The sequence below is a fragment of the Drosophila mauritiana genome, chromosome 3R (assembly GCF_004382145.1).
Source record: "Drosophila mauritiana strain mau12 chromosome 3R, ASM438214v1, whole genome shotgun sequence".
Classification (NCBI taxonomy): Eukaryota; Metazoa; Arthropoda; class Insecta; order Diptera; family Drosophilidae; genus Drosophila; species Drosophila mauritiana.
In genome coordinates this window covers 19,099,344-19,126,286 of record NC_046670.1, presented here as the reverse complement: position 1 = coordinate 19,126,286, position 26,943 = coordinate 19,099,344, and the positions used below count along the sequence as shown (strand labels likewise).

The window sequence follows — 26,943 nt, the reverse complement described above, 5'->3', positions numbered from 1 at the left end:
TAAGTATATGGTAGCCAAAAAATACAATGCTCAAAATAGCGTGTAATATTCATTCTATAAAGTATCTTTAAGAATGCAATTTACTCAGTGTATGTTAAAACCAATATGAAAGAACTTAATTAACAAAGCATCAAGTATATCTAGAAACACTTGTAGCCTGCATCCTTATAGCCACATAACGCACTGTACTCAAGAGATCACACCCGAACCAGACCGCGAGCAGACTGTTTGGCTTGCATTTAATCTTCCAATTGAGTGCGTACCACTGTGCTGACATAGATAAACTGGCATGTCCTGGCCATCCGACGCATCCGAGTGTCCTTTGCCCCTGAAACTCCACCAATAATTCCCATCTCCACACTCATTTGCCCACCGCCTCTTGAATTGGGCCTTTTTTGGCTTCACTTCCCTTTCACCCGGCGGCATTGTCAACATTTTTGCTCTTAAAAAACAATTAATCTTTATTAGTCGATGACTCAAAAGCCAATTAAAAGTCCTCGCACAAACGTTTGCCCCGATCACGCCCATTTTGCCTGTATAATTAATCATTTTTTTTTTGTTCGGCGAGTGAGAGTGCAAAGCCCAAATAAAGAATGAAAAAGAAATTGTGCAATATCCGTAAAATGCGCAAAACTTGCCATCAATATGCTACGCTCGGATACGTCCATCAAAAATGCACTGAAGCGTAGATCCTTTCCTGTTCTTGCCGCTGCTGTTGGCAAAAGGATTCGTTGCGGATTTATTGGCAGCCTGACTTTGGCCCCGGATTTCGGTGCCCTTTCTTTTTTTTTTATATATGTATATATTTTTTCCCTGTGTGTTTTTCTTTCAGGGCTCGTGCTGTAAATTGACTTTATGTTGTTGCCTGTGCATAGAAATTGCTTTTTGGGGTTTTGCGCGCTGATTTCTTTCATTCTTTTCCGCTTTTTTCGAGCGGGGGTTGCGTATAAATTTTGAAAACATTTTTTGAAGGCCAAAGTTTTGCGTGGTCAGTTCCTAGGCAAAAACAGACCCAAATAAATTAAATATCCGAGAAAGCAATAGAGAGAAAATGTTGGCTCAGGGTCAAATTAATCCACGGACAAATCAGGAGGCCTAAAAAGGACTTTACGCTTTCCGGCGAACACTTGAAGGGCATTAACGGGCAGAAAGGAAATAAATTATTTAGCAACCCCCGGATTTTTCAGGGTGTGCAAATAAGACAATGCGTGGAAAATTCCAATCCCTAAATGCTGTTAAACACAAAATAAATGAACTTCCCAGAACGATTGGGGTGCTCCTTTCGATGGTGTAAAGGATTTGTGCGACAAGTATTGATGACTGGACAGATGGATAGAGCGGCATAGTCTATGGAGGAATACAGCGAGCGTGCTCGGAACAATATGGAAAATCAAATCACATTCGGGGGGTGAACGGCTAGCCGTCCAATAATTTCGACTAATGAAAACATGTTTCCATCCATTTCGGTGGTTGATTCTGTGGCGCTGCATTTTTCACCGGAAAAGCGAGGAAAAGCGGGCAATACAACAATTGCCATTGTTAAGTTTTGTTTATTTACTGATTTTGCTAGAATGAAAATTAGCATTAGCCCGAGAAATCAAATTTCAGCCAAACAATATTTACACAAATACTTTAGTTTGAACCAACATTTCGATGTTGTCAACACTTCGCGACCTTTTAGGGGTACATATTTGGATTATGGCCTTGTTGATTTAGGACTATTGCGGCCAAATAACAATTTCTGATTGAGGGAGGCTGTGCTCTTAATTGGTTCATGCTCGCATCCCATTGCGAGCATACAATTTTCCAGCTCAAACCGAATTCAAATATGAATTTAGCATAACGGAGGAAAATGTAATAAACCTTGTTCAGGCTTCAAGCAAATTTAAATATTCGTGGAATTAGGTCAGCTGGACATGTGTAAAAGCATGTTGCAACTATTGTGTACAACAACAATGCCAAGCACACACAATGTCGAAATGTTTTTTAACAAAACCAAAACAAGCCTAGAACATAGGGAACACACAGGCAACACGCCCTGACCATTGGTCAAAGCCAAATGCCGGCAAAAGTAAAAAGGAAAAGCCGAAGCACAAAAAATAAAAACCCAAATAGCAGCGCCAAGTGCAACTGCAGCCAAAAGCCACAAGACAATGCAACAGCCACAGCAGCAGTAGCAGACAGACATCTCTGGTCCAGTTGGCCGGCCAAAAGGCCTGGAAGTGCGGGGCAAACTGGCCATAAAGTCTGCGCTCCTCTGTTCTTCGCCTGTTTCTGGTCTTCTGGCCCATTTGGTTTTGGGTCGTGCCTGCCTGGGCCATGGTTTGATTCATATTTGGACTGCAGTTTCCATTTCATGGTTCTCCTATTTTTTCCATCTCTCCTTCTGTCCAGCATTTCTAGCATTAAGTTCTCGAAGGCCAGGGCATATGACACTTTTGTAAATAGTTTTGCCTTAATATAGCTTAACTTAAGTATGAATTAAATTCATTTTAAATATCTTTTAATGACATTTTTAAGTTCCTAATCTGCATAAAAATAATCTCTTAAGCCAAGGCTAATTCTTTCTAGTAGTAAAATAAGCGCAATGTTCAGCATTCGATACTTCATTTCCCCAAAGCCCTTTAAAAGTACCACATAAATTTTACGATTCACCCAAAACAAACACGAAAGTCTAAATTAAACTTTCAGTTCATCAACTTGCTCGTGAAGTGAAAGTGTATACCCCAAAACGACTAATCCCAGGCGACTCTCAACGCTGCATTATGCTTTCTATGTGCAACAACAACAAAAATCGGCCCGCTTGCATTATTTGTTGTATTCCTTCATTTCTGTTTTCCGAACGGACTCAAACCTCCGCCCTGAAGGCTAAAACTCGACAAAAAAAAAACGAAATGCAAGCAGAGTTTGTTCAACTTTTTTGCATGTTTATATTTGCTGTAAGCATTATTTTTTTTTTGTACCTCTCCTTTTCGATGCACACAAAAACCAGTTGCATGAAAGGGGTAACAAACAAGCAGAGCAATAGAAACCAAATAGTGGAATTTCTATATTCCAGCGCAAGGTGCATTGAGGCATGCAGCTGGAATTTCAGTGGCAGAAAGGATGGATGACGAAATGCCAAATGCATAATACATAGAGCCGGGGGAATCCCATTCGCCGGTCTCCAAACCCTCCATGCTCTATAACCATATTTATTTTTTATGCCGCTCAACTGCAAAATTGTGTCAAAATCGGATGCGGTTACTGTGGGGCAAAATGCAAAATGTGGGCGCAATGCTGAGAGGGTAGGGTGGTGCAGTCGCCTTTTTAGTTGCCCCGCATCAACTTTAAAATGTACACAAAAGGCTCAGTGTAAAAATTTATGGACCTGGCTGGGCAATTTTCTAACGTACCTGGCAATTTAACGGTAAAGTGTAAATTTCATTTAATTTGACAGCCGCAGATTGAAACCTCGAGCCGTTAATAAAGTTGCACCGGCCACTGCAGCAGTAATATCAGCTGCAGTTGCAGCAAACTGAAGCAGCAGCGAACGCCGCAACAACAGCAAAACTAATTAGTCCAAAGGCCTCGCAGTAGATCAACAAACTCACCTAGAACGAATAAAAAATAAGAGAAAAAAGGAGTCATGAAGGCAAAGATGATTTAATAAGCAATTAAATTATTCTAATAAATGTAAGCCAGCGGGGCTGAACAAAGGAGCAGGGCGTGTTGCAGGAGGAGGGCCACAAGAAATTGCACATAAAATTGCAATTTTCCAGCAAATTCATAATACAAAAAAGAAAACAGAAAAAAATTATACAAAATTAGGCCGCAGGCTGGGGAGCGAGAAAAAGATAGGGCAAACGAGATGGTTAGATACAGTTTTCCGCGAACGTTAAAAGACTGTGGCAACGCAGCTGGGCGATGGAAAAATATCTCACTCTAATTATAAGTAAACAAGACTGTAAAAAGAAACCTTCTTTATTAACATTACAGTTTAAGTGCTGATAGTATAAATTAATGATGTATTATTATTATTTTCTTAGCCGTTCCAAGTTCCTTGTCCAAATTGCTCTGGTTTATCTATTTGGCTAAGATATAAATAATAAAGTTCATTTGCGGATAAGCAATATTGTTCGGTTACTTGCTACATATTCCGATACCCTGAGTGATCAACCATCTGCAAACCAACAAATCTGGCCTTACATCACCGAAACGCACTGCCCATCAGCTCAGCGGGAGCGGGAATCAACAGCTGCCAAACAGTCCGCACTCATCGTCATCGTCGGCGTCAGCTGAGAGCTGAGATGGCAACAACTCAAGTGGCATCCATCCAGCGGTGGCAGCTCCAGCTCCCAGTTCCCAACTCACAGTTTCCAGCTCCCAGCAGTCCAACTAATGCCATCAAGCCTGATGCATATAGTGATTAGAGTGGACGTTACCCGGCCCAGTGCTTCCTCGCTTCCTTCCTCGGATGCATCGTCATCATCGACTTGCTGCTGCTGCTGCTGCTGCACTTGAAGTAGAGATGTTGCTGCTGTGCCTGCTGTTGCAGATGCTGCTGCTGCCGCTGCTGCTGATGATGACGATAAGTGCAGTTTGCAGCGTAATAGAAAAGTTGCCACGATGTGCGTGTGTGTGTGTGTTACTGATGATAATGATAGATAAGTGTGCGCCAAGTGCACTACGTAACTTACTCTAACTTCAAAAGCTATCAGCAGTTAAATCGAAAAGCAGTAAGCCAAGCTCAGTGGAGCCAGCGGGCAAGAACTGTAAATGCTGCGCTGCTTAATGACAAGAGCGCCAACTAAGTTGCACTGGCAGGAGCGGCAGCAGCTGGGAATGGGACCTCTATGCGATGTGGCACCCAGCGAAGGTTACACCCAGAGAAAAAATGGTGCCAATTATGCATTCAATGCTCATCTATATGGCAAAATTTGATTCCAAAATATATACTGTTTGGTGTACGATTCTAAATAAGATGCATACATCTTTTTTTATAACAATGATTTGTAACAATTCTCTTTCGTTCGCTTTTTTACGCACTTTTTGTTCTGGTGCAGCTCCTTGAGTTGCTCCTTCTGCTGAACTGCTCCTGCATCATTAGCAATTGTGGGCCGGCTAAGGCGTGGGGCATGAGAAATATTTTCTATAAATGCATGCAACATTAAGTAGAACGCATTTTTTTCAGGCAGCCAGCAGCAGCAGCATCTGCAACCTGATGACGCCACACGCCACTTCACTTGGCTGCCTCGCGTCGCTGTTGCTGCTGCCACTTCTTGTTGCTGTTGCAGTGTTGCTGCTGCTGCTGCGGTGTTGCTGTTGTGCCTTTTCACAGCTCAACGCTTGCGCACATTTGGGGAGCCTGAGAAAAGGGTTCATCTTTGGCCCCGTCTGTGTGCCTTGCGCCGTTTGCTTTATTTCTTTCCCAGAATCTTGACGGCTATTAAGGAGCAAATAGCAACGGCAAAAACAAAGCACGAAAAAAAATGCTGTAAAATAAAATTATTATTTTCTTTTCGTGCTCATAATTTGTGCTGCTGCTTCTTTGGCCTCAATTAGTAAAAGACTTTTCCTTATTACACTTTTAGCCTTGCCTAGCGCTTTTCCCGTTCACAGCAGTAGTAGTTCCTTCCTCAGCAGTAAATTAAGTTACGACTTTATGCTGCATATTAGGAGCGGGAAGGAGGGTCAGAAGATATGGAGGAGAGAAAAAAACGCTGGATGCTCTTGAGGGCGGGCCGCCATTAAATATTTATATTATTGCCTACGTAATTGCGGAATAACGAGTAATTAGAAAATAACTATCTTAATTATTTTTTTAATAGCCAGCACACTTTATCTGCAGTAAGGGATTTGAGCATTATTCTATTCTGCATTATAACTACACCTTTTTTACATCTTTCAGAAAACGTTTGTAATCACGGCTCTTAAGCTTTTAAAACTATATATGTATCCAATTCAGTTTGGTGGTCCTGGCTGAGTTACATTTTTTATTCCCTCTTAACAATCAGTTAATTTTATTATAGGCCATGATTCATGCCCTGCATATTCAGCTTTTATGACTCGGCCATTGAGATCAACGCCCACTGCCAAGGACTTCCTTCCACTGCCATTTTCCTCCCACCCTCAATTTCGTTGTATTATTTATTAACAATATATTTTATTTAGCCGAGCATATCAACCGCTGAGCATTTGCGGCCATTTAGTTGCGATAAAAACGAAATTTATGCATCTAAATCTTGTTTTTAGCATACAAATAAATGGAGGAAAAATGCAACTAGAGCTGCGAGTAAATAAAGAAAAAATTCTATTTTCTCAGGCAATAAAAATGTCAACGACGTCGCCGCAGACCAAATGGCAATTGCAGCCGTCGGAATATCCCTCGTTTTTGTCCATTTTTCCATTTTTCCGCTCGTTTTCTGCGCGCCTCCAAAGTGATTTATGCATTTCGCATGCAAAACGCTAATCAGTGGACCCAAGAACCCCAACCCATCGACTCCTACTCGAGAAACCCAATAAAAGAAAGGCAACAATCGCAGCATCCACCATCCACCATAAAGTCTGAAATGCGAAACCCAAATAGCGTTTAGCCAAAGATGACTAATGTGACTCCCGGACGATGTCCAACTGGTCAAGTGGGTTTGGCCTCCACTCCATTCGTTCTGCATGTGGCAGAGTGTCGAGGGTGATGGAAACCCGTGCTTCGATACATTTTTTAACCCCATTTCGAGGGGTTGTTGGATGGGCAAAAACTTGTTGAAATGCGCGCATATGCCAAGCATAATTACGGCGAAAATTATTGTAAATTTGTAACTTTCATAAAGTGCTTCAATAAGTAATGAGCACGGGTTAAGAGCAATGGCAGTGGGGAAAGTATGAGAAAATCGGGGTATACTCAAAAGGTGAAGTGGCTTCAACATTTTGGCTTGATTTGGGCAAGGCCATTTGAGTTTTCAACGGAAGTACGTTAGTATTCAATAATTAATCAGGCTACATTCAGATTCAAATTCTTAATAGCGAGTTCAAAATAAATTAGTAATTCATAATCCGGTATATTTAGACAAGCAGTATTAAAAAGTCGAGGCTAAAAAACCAATAAATAATTATATTTTCCATAATTCACTCCTAGAATATTGGCAAATTTATTGCATAGCAAGATGCGAATTGACATCAATTATTTTACCTCATCTTTTCGATAATTGATAATAACCAGATGAATTGAGAAAGCAGCAGCCACTTGCCATCTCAGCTGACATGAAAGGACAACCGCAGTTTCCAATTATACTCGATTGGTTGTGTGTGAATTTGTGAGCAATAATGCAGAATGCCTCGGTTTTAAATTCACATAAATGCACACAAAAACATTCCAGCAAACAGAGAGCCTGCCTAATAGGCTTCATTTCACCTTTTCAGCAATTGCCAAATGCAATTAAATCAAGAAGGGGCTATGCCATAGCATTCCCTCCCATATCGTAGTCTGCAAAAACCGCCCAGACAACTCAAAATCACTTGCCAATCAAAGTCAGGCGTATATTTGTGTGATCCATATCAGACGATTTGCATGCACTTGACCACAAAATTAATTAACTAAAATATGCCAAGCGGGGTGGGCACGGGTGACAAGTGCATCGCAAATTTAAAACCCAATATTCTCCAACCCCGAATCGGTTTGGGCCAACAAAGCGATCAAAAGCCGAGAAATAAGAGTGGCCAACCCACTTGGGCAGCAACAACTGCGACAAAATGTCACTTGGCCGGCAAGTGCTCAAGTAGATGCAGTGCGTTTCAAAAATATATAACTATTTACCATTTACTAAAGAATTTTTTATTTTTGAAAGAATAAGAATTTTTAAAAAATTGGAATATGTGAAAACAACTGGAAATTTCTTATTCATTAATTTTTTTTATTGAAAAATATAATTTTCTGAGAACCTATGTTATTGAACCGCACTGTACACGCTAGTGTCACAACTGTGCGACTGAGAAGGCGCCAGCAAAAGAGGCTTAGTTATTGCGCATAGCTCGAAATGTTCATGTCCTGATGCCACAATTAACTAAAAGCGCGCATCAAATTACAAACAAACGAACGAAGGAAGGACAACTAGCCGGCAACAGCAACTACAAGAACAAGGATAACTAGAACGGCAGCAGAAGCAATAAGGAGCGACAAGGACATGAAACGGAAGCAACAACTGCTGTTGCTCCAATACATGTGTTAGTGCTAGTTTCTGTGTGTGTGTGTGTGAGTGGGGGGATATTATTGTTATTTCAGTTGAAACTCGAATTGCTTGTAGATTTGTTGGCAACAGCTGTGCATTTGCCAAGCAATTTCTGTCCGCTCCTTGGACTCCGCACATCTGCAATTTATGTATCCTTTGGCTTACAAGGATAGAGAATGTCTGCTGGACGGTCAAGTGTAGGATATATGTATTGGTAGCCAAAACCCCGCCCCCCACCAGCTCCACCAGCCCCACCATTTGCAATCTGCATTGTCTTCGGGCCAGGCCACAACCAACGCCCCTCATTGTAAGCTACTTAAGATTTTGCACAGATTACTGCCTCATATATGCACGCCGAAGTTGGAGAGCGCAAATTGAGTGTGAGTTTTCCATAGATAATCTTTACAAGCAATTTAAAGCTGGACAAGTGCTAATATAACAACCAAAGCGGGAGAGATAGTGGCTTAGTTGGTTAGCAGGTAAATGTACAGGTAAAGGTAGAGACATGCTGCTGGCCCTATCACGTGCGATCAACTAATTAAAGCAACAAAACCTCCGTCTAAACAGGAAGCCTTCCATTAGCCCCCAAAGAACAAAAGCCACTGGCATTCATCGGGCTAAAAATGAGGCAAGACCTGGAAAAAGTTGCACTTGACTGATTACCTTTGCCTCCAATACCACTCCTTGCCTTTGCCTTCTGCAACATTAATGAGCAGGAAGCATTTTCCTCGGCACAACATACCGAGATTCAATTATGAATGAGTTTCAAATTACAGTTACGGGTCAAAGCTGTCGGTCTACTAAAAGCGAACGAAATGACGATTTGAAAAGGGTTATTTTTTTCTAAAAAGTTTCACATCAATAATTTCGACGCAAATATATTTTAAAGGTGGCCAGAATTTCAATTACCCACCAAATTTAATTCATTTCTCAACAATGTATTTTAAGTTAAACGAATCAGGTACAAAATACTATTTATTAAATTAATCAAAGCACCGTGAAATATTTACAAAATTGCTTTATTAAGTTCGAGTTTGGCCTGGCCATAAATTATGGCCATAATTATTACACGACGATAGGCTCTCAACTTTCTAACAATTTTCGAGCCGAATCTTTGAAAGTCAACCTTAGTGGACCCCGGAGAATGAGAGACCAGCCTCATCGCATTTCAAGGCAGCCGAAAAGGGCGTGGACTCCAAATGGGAAAAATGCACCGAAAGTCGGAAAAGCAAATCTCCACCCAGCCGTAGGTGACTCCACTCAAGTTGGCTGAACTAAACCAAGCTGAAATGACTCACTACTGGACAAGACAGTTGGGGAGTTGAGTAGCTGAGCAGCTGAAGTGCTGAGAAATCCGAAATCCGAAGGTTGGCTGCCTGGCATGCGTAGATAAATTGAGTTGAATGGAGCGCTACTGATTGGACTTACGATCCAGGAAGGCAGCCGTTGCCACTGCCACCGCCGTTGTCTCTTTCGGATTTTCAATTATGGTTAATCATGCAAATGTTTGTCGCCTGTGAAAATGTTTTACATAATGCAAAGTGAAATGCTGCATGGCCATTCAAGCTATTCAAGCCATTCAGGTGAGTTTCAAGCTGAGCAGAGCATTATAGTCCAATGCATACATGAATAATTGTCTTTTTGTGTGTCCATCTTACAGCTGCTGCTCCGACTGTATCCCTTGGATACGGATACATATGGGATATGAAGAGTTGCTGCTGCTGCTGCTGCCCAGGTAAGCCAAGCAATTTTTGCTGCCTGATTTCACAACTCCGACACCAGAGTGTCAGGTTGTGGCACATTCCCCTAGCCCAAGAGCCCACTCTCTGCGTTCTGGCCTCTGCTTCGTTTTGGGATTAGGAAACAACCCCGAAACGTGTCACATTATGCCAGCAGATGGAGATAGGAGGCATGTCCTGTCCCTCCAGTCTCCGATTTTGGTTTTGGGATTAAAGGAGGTAGTGTGCGAAGGCATGTATCTTCATTGAGCCAATGCGAAATACCTGCTTAGGTAACTGGGCATCGAAAGTGCAGCAATCGAAGAGGATTTGCAGTGGGAGGAAGCGACACAAAGTAATTAGAAAGTGGTACGGAAAATTATCTTTCTGAATCGCTAGGAAATGAACAGGTTTCTATTGTCTGGACTCTTTGAAATAGAGTGTGCCTTAGTTTTGAAATTAGGGTATTTTAAGCAGTGAGCGAATAGTGATGTAAAGAATAGTTACATTTCTAAGTAATATCCGATTAAAACTCTTTTATCATATACCACCTATTTATTTACAACTGAGGCACTTTGAATAGTTTTTCGCTGCACATGCGAACAAATTCCGATTTCGTGTCCGTTCTAATGTATAGAGGTAATTTATCAACTTTTAATCAAATGTATTTTCCATTCCTACATGGTGATGCTCCCTTCTGTCCCGCCGCATATAATATATGTTCGTTGCTCATGCCATTACGTGGTGTTACGCAATCGCCACCCCAAAAATGGGCAAGGAAAACTACCCGCAACCCAACCAGGCACCCCTTACTCTATATGGCTGCGCTGATCCTTTATAGTTTTTACATGCATTCCCATGCGTATTCCATGTGAGTGTGTGCCATTTGGTCATAAATTCAAAAAGCTGGCCCAGCTTAAATTTTGGTTTTTCAATTTTTGAATGCCAGACCTCTGACAACCCTCCATGGGTTCCATGGGTTTCATGGGTGCTCCGCCATTACCCCGACTCCATCCTTCGCCGTCGAAGGACCAGCATCTCGCATAGTTGTGCGTGCAACTGTGAAACGTGTTACAGGACCGGCCAATGTCCTGTATCCCCCCGCCCCGCCCCTTGATCCATCCGAAAACCATGAGATTTCATTTAATTAAAGCATTTAGGCAGGGGTTTGGTTTTTCGTTTTCCAGTCGACGCCATATGTGCGTTGAATATATTAAATATACAAATACAATCCTTTCCTAAAGGACATCCCATCGAACACCTAAACAAATATGTTGGGCGCACCAAAACAACAACAACAAAAAAAAAAGTAACGATTGCAGCTTAAGAAAGGTTAAACAAAGGTTAAGCTCGGGGTTCGAGAGCAAAGGTTCTCGGTTGGCTTAAGCCTTACGGCCCGAAAGCCAACTCATCAAAGTTATTTAGTTAAAATTAGTGCCTGTCGAGGATGTCTCCCCAATATGCCAAAGCAAACAAGACGACGACACAGCATCATCGAATGGCTCGAGGCCCTGGCAAAGGACACGAAAACGTTTTCGGATCGGGGATTTGCGGGGACAATGTCGTGCCGCTGACAAGTGCGATGACAACGTCAAAGGCTGGCTGCCTCACAGCCCGGCTGGCTGGGACTCCACTCCACTCCTCGGTTCCCCAATGCCATGGGCTGCTGCATGCCATGCCCGACTAGCTGCGAGGCACCTTTGGGAAAAAAGACGCTCATCTGGAAAATCAACTTCGACTTTCGGGCCACCCAGGCATCCAGCAAGGAGCAAAAGATGCTGCTGCAACAGCAACAGCAACAGCAGCGGCAGCAACGAACCGCAAATCATAAAATAAACTCTTTAATTACGCCTCACGACTTGCCGGGGCAGACACGCAACAAGCCCAAGCCACAGCCAAATGGAAAATTATGCAAAATGCAACAGCAGCAGCAGCAACAGAAATTGCAGCACAGCAGCTTTGCAACTTTGCCACAGCAGCAGCGGCAGCAGTGGGAGCCACTTCCGAAAATCTGAAGAAAATTATAAAATCTTTGGCACGACAATGTTGACGACGACAAAACTGCAAATTACCAAATTATAAACCAACAGCAAAAAACAAACTGCCAAACAATGAAGGGTAGAACTTTAGGGAAGCTAGACTTAAAGATATCTACACTTCCTATAAAATATTGATAGTTTTTAGGACAAAGCTGTATAAATTAAATTATATTCTTTAAAAGTTAATCAATCATCTTTTTGAAAGGGTATTCAAAGAAGCCCACATGGGATCCTCCCAAAAATCCATTTGGCTGCCGATGATGCGGCAGAGTGTTTTGGAAAATGCCAAGGAGGAAGTGAGAATACCAAAAAATGCACTCGAGCTCGCACACACTCAGCATGGCATCCAAAAGAGAGGGGGGGGAATGGACAGGAGGGACTGCCGCCCCCTGCTGTAAAGCGATTTTAAACAACCTGCACCTACCCATAAACTCGTACCCAGGAAAACTCCCCCTCCGCAGCTTGGCACCCACTCGATTATCACCGAAAAACGATTGACCTCACGAATTCGTAATTAATTTTCACAAAAGTTTTCCATTCGAAGACAAACTTCAAACAAAAGGCTCCAGCATCTCGTTGCTCTCACTCTGTGTGTGTGTGTGAGTGTGTTTGCTCGAATCTGAATCTGTGTGTGGATTGGTTCACTTTGGGTTCAGTTTTTGGGATTGCTTTTGTGGGGTAACCCCACCCACTTTTTCCTGCGGCTGCCACAATGTTTAAACATTTGAGCGCACACATCTCTGTGGGGGGCAGGGTATATGCTGTTGCCCTGCTCATCTCTACCCGCTCTCCCCTTCTCTTCCCCTTTATTTTTTTGGATACCGATCCCCCTCAATCAGTTCCACCTCCACCTCTGGCCCCACCTCTTTCACCTGGTCGCCAGTTGCTTAGTTCGCCAGTGGTGTGTGTGTGTGTCGCTTAAGTGCTGAAACAATGTTCCAAGTTGTAAGTGCAACAAGGGAACAGCGATCGAAGCCAAAAACCCAAGCTCCAAACAACGAACTGAACTGAAACCAGGAGTGCACCAAAAATAAAGTGTGTAAAAATGAGCAACTTTTTCAAGTGAGAAGCAACTATGTGGCATGCAGCAGCTAGAGTTGCACGCTCCCATCTCGGGCGACAACGTCGACAATGACTAGCAGATTTGGTCGGGAGTACAGGAGGAGAAAATCAATAGTGCATTTCAAAGTAAATTTAACTGAAACACAAATGAACTTTTAACTGGAATAAGCTCTGAAACTAAAATATTTCATATATGGTGATAACAGTTTTAAAATGATAATTCATTAGCAACGAATAAATGACAATATTTTTCAAGTGCAACGACAAGTTGGAACATTTTGCGCGCAAACTCGCCAAGATACAAAAATTTCACTCAGACTGTCTCTCCACATTTTGCCCCCACTCTCGCCACCCCGCCCACGCTTTCCCCTCCCCCACCCACTTTGCCCCATGAATGTGTGCACAATTTTCAAACTGGCAGCGTAAAGTGCACAAATTGCAATTGTAGCTGGGGCGCGGGAATCAGGACAAGACAGAGACTGGGCGACAAAGGGGGCGTGGGACAGGGGCGCGCCAAATGGGGCGGTGTGCAGCGGTATTGGGGGCTCCAGGCAAGGATAGTGGTGAGCCAAGTGTGTGGAGTGTGTGGAGGCGTCGTCGATTGTAGGCTCATGCCAGACATGGTGGGCTCTTCAGCAGAAGGCAACTACAGCGGCTGAAATAGGTACTCTCGCCAAGTACAGTGAACACTTGACGTCGAGGCCACAAGACATTAATTACAGCGCTTAAAGAAAAGAACCAACAAAAAAAGGGTGAATTGAATTAAAAAAAATATCAAACAAGCAGATGGTAACCTATTTAACCAAAAGGAACTCATTAAAGCTTTCCAGAAAAAAAGGATTCAAATTAAATTTAGTTTTTAGATTTTACAAACTTACCTCTAATGTTCTAGATGACAGGTTCTTTTGTGCGCCAGTGTCTGTTTTGAATTCAACTGAAATGAAAAGAGAGAGTTAGAGTATTTATTTACATAGAATCCTTAGCTTAGCATTAATAAAGAGTTTAGTGCAATACATTAATATTCAAAGAGTATCCTAAGTTCCCCTTTTCACTTGGACCACATTTTTCTCTCGTGTTTGAGTTAGTTTTCGTGCTGACCAAATGCAAAGTGCAAGTCCAAGGCAGGCTGACCATGTACATTGACACTTTGATATGATTGCCAGTGGAGTAGAGTGGAGTTACGTGGAAGGAGGGAGTAGAATGATTTAAGTAAGGCTGGAATGGAGGTGGAAAGCGGAGAAGTTGGCAGACTGTCGGCCAGAGGAATCTTGTGGTTAGTTAGTTTGGCCAGCAAAAGTTTCATTTCGGGCCATCTTCTTTGCAACACGGTTTACAACTTCTGGTCAGCTCGTCGTGTTCAAGCATGAAATGACGTTGCACAAAAATCGCTCGACAAGGTGAGCAGCGCTTTAAGGGGCAACAACTTTAAGTGGAGCAACGCGCAAAATACGCAAAAATGACAAAGTTGATGAGGTGTGTGTGTTCATTCTGGGCGTTGGAAAATTAATTTTCGTCTGGGATGACATTCTCTCAACTCATTGTCAGCTGCCCCCCATCCCCGTTTTTTGTCCCTGTATCCTGGATGCTCTTGTCCGCTCACTTGACTGCCTTTGTTGTGTGACTTGTAACTTTAGTTGTGTTGTCTGGGGCACTCACAATTTCGCTCTAAAGTTTAATTTCAACGCTTGACTTGGAAAGTTTTTTGCCAGCCAGACAAAGTGACGGGATACAGAGAGAAATAAGTGTATAGTTAGGGTTAAGAAAAATTAATCGTCATAGAAAACCAAAATGTTTCCCACATTCTAGATGAATATATGAAACGGATGGATCTGCTAATGCAAGTTATAACTTCAATATGAATATTTTACCATTCTTTTGGAATATTAATCATTTCTAAGAAATGTTTTTCCCGTGCAGAGTCAGAGTTTGAGGCTTCAGCAAAAGTCGAGCGCGAACGCGAACTCTAGCTTGAAAACTCCTTCTCGCCAAGTCGACACAAATTGCTGCAAAGTTTTTTGGCATTCAAGTGTTTTAATGTCTCACGAGTTGTTACAGAGTCACAGAGCAGTCGCCTTTCCTCTATGCCGCACTCCACACATGAATTAATCAAAGAGCAGCTGCAGTTTGTGTGGCATTAAGTATCCGACTGGGATGCACGGGTTGAGAAGCCAGAGACTCTGGTGGCTGGGGGCACAGGTGGGTTAAGACCGCAAGGCGGTGGCGCCGCTAGACAAATTCAACTTAATCAATTTAAAGTGCTCACCGCAAAGTCAACAGTTCAAACTAACCGCAAGGCAGGCGGAGCGGGGTGTCCAATAGGTTTGAAAGGCAAGGCAAACAGCCCCGATCTCCTCACTTACTTTTGGCCCACTGTTATTAGGCAAATTGTCGCCGCATACATAGATACACTCACACCCACACACACTCACATTCTCACAGCAGGTTGCCGTTGACCAACAAGTGACCAAGGTTCAGTGTTTTACCCCCCATTGTCCTGTGTCGTCCGAGTATCCCTTACACATTTTTTCCTGCTCCTTTCGTTGCCTTGCGCTCCTTGCCCTTTGTTTGCCAACGTGTATTTGTGTTTACTCTGCTGTCAACATTGGAAAATTATGAAAATTAATATGAAAATTGTTGCTATTTACGGCTAGTTTACCCCGAAGTGTGTGCGTGCCGTGGCTGGCTCTTCTTGGGTTTCAAGTGCGGCAATTGTTGGTTTTAGATTTAATTACTTGAGTCAACTTGAGCCCTAATTTGATTGAGTATTATGTGACATTGAGCCCTCTCCCTGCGAGTGGTTTCAATTAACCCAGGCTCACACGCATGAAAAGGGTTGGGGTTTGCTTTTTGTTTTGCTAGTCAAAACAATGAGTCCCAAAGTAGCCTGCGGATGCGAATCGATTGAGAACCCCACTAAGAGGTTGGAAAAAACAACGCACACACTCGACATTTGCATCTTTGACAGCTCTATTGTTGATCCTGCTGCATTTGCATCCTGCCACGCACATACTAAAAAAAAAACAGGCAATAAAAAACCAAGGGGGAACTGCATTGATTGCACCGCAGGATAAAGGACTAACGCAGGACCCCTTGAAGGCAGTCGAATATGTAAATGGCTCGTAAGTGCTGGAAACCTTTGATGAAACTCGACAGCCACAAGCAAACCCTTGATTAAATACTGAGTAACTAAATGGGCAAAGGCTTAAACAACTTCAAAATGTATATTCAGTTAATCTTTCTATTGTTCTCAAGGTATTTCACGGCAAGTAAACTAAGCCAATCCAACTTTCATTGCTATTTTGTAGCAAATTATTATAAAATTTCTAAACTATTACAAAGCGTAGAAAATCCAAATAAATCCCTTGACAGCATTTCAAAGCAATAAAGTGATAATTCCCAGCTCAAAAATTGTACAACACGCACGAATTGGCAGTGGAGCTCAATAAATTCGTTATATTTTCAAAGCCACTTAGGATTAATTTTTATTGTTCAACCCGAAACTAATCCCATGTCAATTGTCAACGCTGGCGCCCAAGACACTTAAATGCAGATTATGCATGTCAAATGGAAGCCCACACTTCAAAATCAATTAGCAGAAGCTTTTTCGGAAAAATCGAGGAAAAAGGCGTAGAGCAAACATGTGGGCCAGAACTGAAGAGTTGCCATTAAATGCCCGATTATAATGACAATTGACGGCTGCAATAAAAAACCGAATTGCCTCGTCAAATGCTCAACCAGCTGGACTAAAAGGCCGGGCTTAGATTAGATGAGCTACCCCCCCACCATCTCCCACCATCGTATTTACTGTCATAATTTATATGCATTTATGAGACAGAGGTGGAGTGGTTTTTATGGCAATTTTATTTCCTGTTGGCAAATAAAGCAGCTCGCCATGTGAGAGGCATTCGAAACTTCAACTTCATTATCGCGTTATCGCTGCCCCGCCGAACTGAAATGCCCCTGGCTGCATTATCGTGATTGCTGTAGTAAAAGTTTTTTATTTATTATTATTTACAAATGCATTAAACACAATGTTTAATTGCATCATAAAAAAGCGGCGGTCTGTCTGGCCCAATATAAAAACCCAATGTCCCTCGCTATATCTATTGACCCCCCACTCTCATTTTCGATGGCAATTGAACCTTACTGTAAACAGTGATTGCCCGCTAAGTGGAAGAAATGGCTAATAGATTTCGATTGGATAAATTAGAAAAACCGATCAGAATATCATTCACTTTCCTTCAATAAAAGTTTTCCTTATAACATTTTTTTAACCATCAGGATTTTGTATTTCTAATCCACTTATGCGTGTGCCCACTGTATCTGCATTCTAGGTGCTCCGTTTGTGTGTGCTCGCTGTCTGTTTGTATTTGTCCCTGATTGTTTGCATAGTGCAATATGCTTATCGCAAATGCTTTTCCTATATGCGTGTGATATTTTTATGAGTTCTTTCGACCCCGCTGCATTCCCTGCATTTACCCCTTCTACATTTTCCATGTTCGATTTCGGTTGCTGTTGTTGTTGCATGTAGCTGTGTGTTTGCTGTTCACAGTTTTCCGTTTCTATTTACACAATTGACCCTTTCACACCCGAAAACTCATTGAACTTCATCAGCAACATCTACGGGGCAGCAACAGCAACAACTAGAGATATTGCTCACGTACAAGAGACCCCCGCCCTGAAAAAAAACAAAAAAAAAATGGAAACCGATGGCAGTTGGAGTTCAAGTCTTGGGCTCAACTGTAAATAGTCATAAATGTTTTGTTTATGTTTACAATTTAGCTGCTGCTGCTGCTGCTGCTCCTGCCGATGTTGCTTTTGCTTTTGATATTGCTGCTATCGCTGCTGCGGTTGCACTGTTGCACTGTTGCTGCTGCAGCGTGTTCCTGCCGCAGTTCGTGACTCCTCTAATGTTGTTGACGTGGTTGTTGCAACATGCTTCCCCATTGCTCTCTAGCCGCACGGCCTAAAGATTTCTGAATTGGTAATGGAGCATGTGCAGTTCAGTGAGGTGAGCTGCATTTTATTGCTATCTAAATCGCTGTCTCTTAGCCATGTATGTGAAGCCAACAACGTGGTTTGCTGCTCGCTCCGTCGTCGCTGTCGCCGAATTTTTATTTGCTTTTAATTTGACTCGAAAACGGGGCTTAAATGTCAAGAGTTGTTCGGCCTGTGTAATCCACATAAGCACACACATCGTTGCGGAGCGCGATCGGTGCTTTTGTTATTAATGTATTCAATTAAGTAACGGACCGACAATTAAACTCATTATGCATATGGTGGGTAAAATGCAATGCAAATAGCCCAAAGCCCCACTAAACACCATTATTATGGCCACGCGAAAATGAGTGTCGACCAAACAAAACAAAAACTCCAATCGAGCCACATTAAAAGCATCATTAAATAAATTATAGACCATCCCCGCAGCAATAATGACATAAAAACGAAAAACCCAATAAATCTAACATGAATTTCGTAATGTAAACAAAGCTTTATCCGTTTGTTGTGTTAGTCGTTTTTTATTTAGTGCTTAAATGCTTGTAAATGTTGTTGAAAAAAGAGGATAGGAGTTAAGCCTAATGAAAGTCATAAATAATAAACAATTTTAGAGGTTAAACTAATGAAGCCCCGAGCTAAATGGCAAGTGTTGCCTAGTGTGGGAACTAATGTTTTATTTTTTGCTTAATATGCTATTGTTAATATTGACCTATCATCCAAAAATGTAGTAATCTTTAAATATTTTAGTTATTTTTCCCCACCCCACTTCTCGTTTAATTATCAATTAGCTGCACCACATCCTCTCGCAGGTACAAGCTTATAAATATTTTAATTAATTTACATTGTCATGCATTTTTCGGCCAATTCTTTCGCCAGGTGTCAGTCAGTCAGTCACTCAGGTTGAGTTCAGAGTGGTTATAATTTATGCAAACTATTAGCGTTCGAAATGCCTGCGCGAGAGAAGCGTGAATTTATTTATAATTTATATGGCAATTAAAAACTAATATTGTCGACTCCCACGCTCTCTGCAATTCAATTGCAAATTTATGCAAATTCTTAATTTCAGCCCGATGAGCGGGCGGCTTTGACAAATGTAGTTTGTAGTTTTTCGGATTTCGGCCTTTTTATTGCATTTTTGATGACAACTCGATGGGAATAAATTAAATAATTAAGTTAATTCAACGTACGGCGGCCGGGACAGCAATGTGATTTTAATTATTTAATTTCAAACCCGGCATAACTTATGCTAAATCCTATTTTATTTCGAATCGAATTCGCCTTGCTCTGCTCACGTCGCCTGACTCATCAGCATCGATGATTAATGATTTTTAAAATGCCGCTCATGATTTAGATAGATAAAGCAAACTGAACAATTTAGTCCGCTTTGTTGTCTCTTCTTTGTTTCTGTTTCGGTTTGCATAATTAATGTCGTGCGCATTTGTTACAAGTTTTGGTTATTTGTCTTGCTCACAGATTAATTTGCCCCACCATCGTGTGTTCACTCCTATTTCGATTGGCTGGAACCGAGTCGAAAGGGGCTTAAAGTCTCCTTCAGTCTGTCGATGGGCTTAACAACTTCTTGACTGCCAATAGATGAAGTTTGAGCAGCGATAATGACATTAAGCCCGCTCGGGATTATCGAGAAAACTGTATTACAGCAATATTTGTACAAAACTTTGAAAAGTACTTTAAAAACTTTAATTTTTTAAAGTGTATGTTTCTGTTTCATTGATTGAAAGGTGTGAAAACGAAATCATTCAACTGAAACAGTCATATGAAATATGTTCCCCTTCCGCGAAGGCCGTGTCATAAATGGATTCCTATATGTTTATGGGCCCGCGTGGGTGCGACTTCTGTGGACTTCTTCGCAGAGTGTGAAGCTACTCCGGGTTCCTAATTAATATAAACAGTTTGTGAACTAACACCAAACGCACACCGCTAGAAGCAACCCTTTGGTGTTTGGCATTTCCTGTAATTTGTCCGGCGCGCGGAAATTGCCGGCTTGTGTTATTTTTTCTTCTTTTTTTCGGGCCTTGTTGCATATTAATTTAAATATAATTATGATAATTTTTATTGTCAAGTCCGCCGCTCTGGTGAGTAGTGATGGCTCTTGCCACATGCTTCGCCTGGACTTACCCAAATGCCCTGGGCAAACAAGCAACCCTTTTCTACCATCAAAAAGGATTAGTTATTGAGTTATTTTCACAACTAAAGTAACGACAGCCTGTGAAGGCGAACGAACCGAAAAACTCCAAGCCAACCGACCAAGCGACCAACTGACGCGGTTCAACAACATCTTGTGACTGACATTTGTGCGTCAAATTAAGTGAACTCTTTCTTCTTTTTTGTTATTTTAGAGGAGGATCTGCAGCCGGAGGAGGAGCACATGGTCAAGTCGAGCTTCCTGCCAGCCAGTCTCGATCACTGAGTGACTGTGACTGTTGTTGTCTTCGGCCTGTCCCCTGCATTGCGTAAACTATAATTAATAAGAAAACATGTTATGGTTATGGCTGCCACTGCCGCTGCTGCTTCGTTTTTCTTTGTGTGTGCCTCAACTGAAAATTGTTTCTTGTGCCCCGAGCCCGAGGCATGAGGCCACAATTCACCCAGACACAGGGCATAAAAGCGGTGGTTCTGGTTCTCCGGCTTCTTCGTCGGTTTGTCGGGTTTGAGATACCCAGACGGCTTGAGATACCGAGCGCAGCGTTTTCGGCCTGCACAACATATGTTATGCATTTTTTAGTTGTCTTCGGCATTCAAAAAATTATGTAGCATTTAATTAGCGCATAATTGCGGCAGCAAAGGCAACTTTCGGGGCACAGGCCTCATCAATTTCAATCCGAACGGCGTGATGAAAAATCTTCATCGGAGTAATCCGCCCGGCAACAAATTTCCCAAAGCAAAATATGCACTTAACACTATTTAAAAGACGCTTTTGATACCTCTTATACTATATGCTTTAAATTAATGCAAGGAATTAGGAATGCTACTTACAATTTGTCAAGTAGAAAAATATAGTTCATCAATATTTTTAGTCTGCGAAACCTAAAAGAAAAATAATTTTCGTAATTAGAATTAATATTTATTGAAAAGGGATACTTAAAAATATGAATATAATAACAATTCGCAGCCCTTTGCCAAATCCGCTTGCTACTTAAAGGCACACCCTTGCCGAACCGCCAAAAAAAACAGAAAAATTATAAAAAAAAGAGGACTGTCGCTTGTCAAAATGTCTGCAACTCGGTGAATTCAACTCATTCTGCTGCCGCCTTCTATGGACGCGTCATTGTCTAAGGATGCAATTGCCGAGGACGACGACGCACAAGTTCAAAAGCAGTCAACAGTTCCTGTTTGAAACTCCGACGTCGTCGTCTGCCTCTGTTACTGCCACTGCCACATCGTCATCATTACATCATCATCGTGCTTATCCTTGGCGAATTTCATGCCTTGTCGTTTCGTTGCAGTAGTTCCTTGTGGCTTGGCAAATACTCAACAAACCATGAAAGTAAATAAATGTTTTGCAACGTTGCAGAAATAAAATGCAATTTAAGTCACACAAAAATGGCTAACAAAGGCACGGAGAAAAAAGATTGGTTAACACATTTTAATATCGATGCTTTAAAATTATAATCACAATTGAGTACATGTTGAAATATATTTAGTTTTAATTTTACACGTAGTTGAGGAAACTCTGCATTCTGAGCAAGTTTCTAGAACTATTGCGATATTTTCATTGACAATATTATTTTTCGCCGTGCTGCAATGGGAACGTATCTGGAACGTTGCAGTTCGCCGTGGAGCCTGGAAAACTCCAGCAGCAGCAGGTCCTGGCTGCATTCGAGGTTCGTCCTTTTCCATTTTGATTTGTTTATTTCGTTTCGTTCGGCTTTTATTTTGTATTATTCCTATTGCTACTGCTGCTGCTGCTCCTTTTGCCGTGGCAGTTAAAGTAAGCGGCAAAAGCGTTCCGGGGGCTTCGAACTTTTGCATTTTATTTGTGTTTTTCTTTTATTTCATTTCGAGTTTTCTTCTTTTTTTTTTTTTTGAGTTTTGTTTTTACTCGTTTTGGCACAAAGAAAAGTGAAATGTTTTTGGGCGGTTGGGTTTCGCTTTGGATTTTAGAAGTTCACGGGTGAGAGTCGGCAGCATCGTTGCAATTGCATTTCCACAGACATTTAATAGCAAAACAAAAGAATAAATAAAAAATGGAAAAAAGTGGAAAACGCTTTAAAATAATTACATGCGAGAATCTCCCCCACAGAACAAACAATGCGAGGAGTAATCGCACAAAAGTCGAAAATGAATCACCAACTGGCATCATTCACTGTCGAAAAAAAAGAGGATTTGGGCAAGAGATCACAAAATATAACCGAGCGCCGAAACGAATTAATGGATCAACGATCTTATCAAGTGAGTGGAGCGCAACCAATTGAGCAGTGTTTTTTTGGACTAAGCCTCTTACGGTGGGCACCCGATAACAGGTACCTGGGTTCATGCAGGTACTAGACTTTCTAGGTATATTGACTAAGCATGATAATTAATTTGAAATGCACTTTTAAGACCAAGTTAAGCCATAAGAATGCTTCAAAAACACGACTTAATTTATCTAAGCAAGTTCCAATCAAATCTAGTGGTGAAGTGCCATCGAAAATCACCGATAATAATAAAAAACCCTGCAGAAACTGATGCATTTGTGCTCCACATGACTATTTCCCTCTTCAATCAGCCGTATCCATTACACATCCGCCCCAAGCTGTGAATGATTTAAGTGATTCGGTGCGCCTATTGTATTATTTTCACCCCCTCCCTTCGCCCGCTCCTCATCACTGTGCAATGCAGAAGAACTGCAATGAAACAAAATAAAAACAAAACAAAAAAACAAGAACCAAAACAAAAACTGATGAAAAAACAACAGAAAAACATGAAGAAAAAGTGCAGCGGCAAATGCCAGACGAAACGGAACAATAATTAAAGCAATGGCAAAAACAACAACAACAACTCGGAACACAAAATAAACAAAAACATCAACAGCAGCAACAACAACAACAGGAAGAGCAACAAGAGCAGCGGAGGAAGAAGCAAAAATGCAGCAAAGCTCTCTTTTTGAATGAGATGATGCGGGTTCCATCCTTATATACACAGGATATATGGCATGGAATGGGTTCAGGGATTCCTAAAGGGTTGCAAGATGCAGCCCAAGGTCTATCCTCCATAAAACGATGTCGTTCGTCGTCATCATCGTCCTTGTATCTTATAGATACACGAGGTATATTGGCTTTCTAGATGCCATGGCAAACAGGTGTTTTAAGATCTATTACAGATAGTTTCTTTATCGGTATTTCAGCTGAAGATCTTTTAATTTACAATAAAAATTATACTTCATTTGTTTTAAACCCTACTATTGCTACCACAAGATACAAATATATCTTTTAGATATTCAATTTGAAGAGATATATATCAAGTAATACATGGGTATCTCCAAGTCGGAAACAACTGCCATATCTTCCATTCGTGATTTTGTTTGCTGCTTGTTGTTTGGTTGTCATTGATGCCCCCGCCGCTGTTGATTTGTTGTTGTTTTTCTCTGATGAGCCTGCAGAGCAGCGCCAAGGCAAAAATCAGTGCAAAAGGCGACGTCGCTGGGTGTCGTTTGCAGACAACTTGAAAAACATGAAAACGCGAAGCGCTCCTCCGTCCCATGCCCCTCGCACAGCCCTTCCTTCTATTGACAGTCACGTCAGTTGAGCTGCTGGGAACACACACGCAGCCACAGTGGCGGTCAAGATAATAGCACACATAACATATAAGGAAAATGTGGAATTCAAATTTGTGAAAAAGTACCTTCAAGGCCTTAAACTTACACAAATACAGTTTCATACGCTAGTCATGACTTGAAGTTGCCCTAACTGCAACTTTAGTGCTATTATCTTGCCCGCGTCTGCAAATATGATGGGTCTCGGCGGGCAGGGGAAGACACCCAGAGATTTCCCAGACAAGCAGGTGGCAAAGGCTTCAGGCCAGCCGAGAATCATGAGGCCAACATCATGAGCCAGCTTCGGTAATTGCTGTCCGGGCCAAATGCAAATGCTGTTGCTGTTGCTGCTGCTGCTTGCGTGTCTAGATTCTCGATTCTAGATTCCCGTCTTGGATGCTGCACTGCTGCAGCATATCACATAGTTGCCCCTCATCCCTGCTGGCCTCGAATTATGTTGTTCTTCACGGGAATTGGTTTGGCCTCCTGACAGCCCACCTCCACCTCCGTCCGCCCTGAAAACCCCACCCCCTCCCACTCTGCCGCCAGCCTGTGGATGCAATATGATTTCAATTAGTACCATTCGTTAGTGAGCGAGTGTGGCACTCAGAACTGATTATTGCAGAGACTTATAAATTGCTGTTTGGTTGGAAACATCAAGAAAATTGTGTTTTCGAAGATGTAGTGCAGCGAGAATCATGTTTGCCTTTATTACCAGATCGGCAATTACTCAAAATGTTTGTCTTAACTCAAAGATCCTGTAAATTTCTCTTATATTCAACCGTTTTCAAGCATTCTGGGCATAAAGTAATCCAATAAAATCAAACGTTTTATAGATCATGAACAAACATTACATCGAAACCCATCCTTTCTTTTTATGTTTTGTTACCTTCCCGCAGCGGAAGGCGAATTGTTGCTTTAAACAAATTTATTTATAACCCAAATTAAATAACTCAGAGCAATGGACTTGACTCCGGTTGCCACTAAATTCGCTAGTCGAATGCAATTTGCAGATTTACTAACCCCCAGGAGCAAAATGAGCAGGAGCCGCAGATGGAGATGAAGTCCGAGGAGCCGGACTTGCTGCAGTTGGAGAAAATTGCAATTGCAATTACCAAGGCGGAGAAAGAGGGAGAGCGAAGAGTAGGACACAGAGAGAGAGAGAGAGAGAGAAGGAGGGAGCAGCGCCATGCCACGGGTAAAACAACTAAACAACGCCGAGCGACGACAGTTTGACTTGCAATTTTAGCTGCACCAGCAGACCCCAGCAGCGAAATCAGCGAAACCGTGGTCGCCGCATCATCCCCATCATCATCCGCATCGTCATCATCAGCGTCGTCATCAAAGGAATCATCATTAGCGGCATCATCATTAACCAGTAAGTGAGGCAGAGTGGAGCTTACTCACGACTATGCAATATCCTTTGCTTAAAAAGCGATTTAAACACAAAACTTAATTTAATTGTTAGAAAATGGAATAAAATTGTTAAGCAATTTTTCTTCTTTTCATAAACACCACTGTTTTCTACATAATATAATGTTGAAATCTAAAAACTCCTTTATTTCGCTTAAAGCTGGAAACAAACAAATAAAAGTTGTTCCTTTTGACCATTACATTTTGATGGTCAAACGCAGTATATCCGCATAATCCACGAGGATCTCGGGTACGAAAACCGCGCGCGCCTCGACCATATCCATTACAGCCAGAATAACAGGAGGCTCAGGAGCAGGAGCAGGCGGTCTGGGATTGGAAATGGGATTGGGAATGGGCATGGGAATGGGGGGCAATGTGGAGCAGGGCAGAGCACTGAGGGCCGAGGACAGCGAGTAGTTGCTGGCCTGCGGCTGCCCGTCCTGGCCAAGTTTGCGAGAAAATCGATTTTAGCGCTGCCTGCGCTCGCACGGGCGGCCTTTGGATGCGAGTGTCCAGGTTTCAGGTCCAGATCCAGATCCAGCTCCACTGCGAGTGCGATTTCGAGTACGATGCCCAGTCACAGTGCCATTCGTATTCCCCAGCCTGCAGTCCGCCAGTCGACAGTCCCACTCCCATTTCCATTCCCAGTAGGGGAGTTGCACACTCCTGTTTGTCCACAGCAAGAAATACCAAGGGTAATACCTTTAAAAATGTTCGCCCTATGACTTTAAGAACTCAAACGTATGAAATAGATTTCAGATTTTTAAATTGCATTTCATTTTTATTCCACATTTAAACTATCAACAAAAAAGTATAGCATTTTTAAAGATAATGTAATAAACTTCACCAACTTTGCGGTGTAAGATTTATTTTGTTTCCCAGCCTTGTTTTACAACTCAACTATTAAGATACACATATATGCCTATCAGTACCATAAATCCCACTTTATATCTGTGATTATCTTTATGGGGATGCATCTTTTTTTTGGCTCAGTGTCCGTTCTGTTTGTTTGTTTGTCGCTTTTAATGCTGAACGGAGTTGGCGAAGGCGACTCTTGACTGATTTTTATGCTTTTGGCCCAATAGCCCCGCAGTAGCCGCTCCGTTCGGAGAGCGGACTCCGATGGGCACTGGGCAATGGGCATCGACCGGTTCTCGCTGCTCGGTCCTCGGTCCTCGGCCGGGATTACACCTTCCTGCCCTGCGAGGCGAGGAGCCCCCTCAATGCCACCCATTAGCGGCCCTTTGTTTGACTTGCAGTTGCAATATAAGGTCATTCCTCTGCTCTTGTTCTTGCCGGTGTTTTTGTTGCAGTTGCACGCTTTTCGTTTCGTTTGATGGCTGCGCACGCGGCCTTTTGTTAGTTTTCCCCATCCAATTTTTTTCTTATTTTTTTCCTTTCCATTATTATTATGCTTTTTTCGTATACACTTAAAGGGAACAACATCAGCGAAATCGCAGTCTAATCACTTCATTAGCCCGAGTCTCCCACCGCTTTTGGCCATGTTAACACGTTGTTCGCCTGCAAGTTGCACGAACTTGCTGGCAAAGTGCGAAAAAAAATGGATTTTAATTGAAAAGTGTGGGAAGTGTAAACACCAATGCGACTTTTGCTTTCTTTGCCCCGGATTTAATGTGAAATGTATTTCAAAAGTATGGAAACTGCTATGAATTTTCTACAATTTTTGCAATCATAATTGTATACATTTCAAGCAAATTTATAATGGCTCTTAATAATAGTGCAAAATCAAATCGAGA

General features: G+C 42.0%; 1 protein-coding gene across 3 annotated transcripts in view; it reads right to left on the bottom strand.

Moving 5' to 3' along the window:
- LOC117145703 overlaps positions 1 to 26,943 on the bottom strand; it is a 158,531-nt gene that overhangs the window by 129,156 nt on the left and 2,432 nt on the right. For all 3 annotated transcript variants that reach the window (XM_033311445.1, XM_033311446.1, XM_033311447.1), the window contains exons 2-3: positions 21,016 to 21,066; positions 13,902 to 13,957 (exon numbers count right to left, since the gene is read on the bottom strand). The gene's annotated coding sequence lies outside the window, so the exon portion shown is untranslated. The remainder of the gene's footprint in view (positions 1 to 13,901; positions 13,958 to 21,015; positions 21,067 to 26,943) is intronic.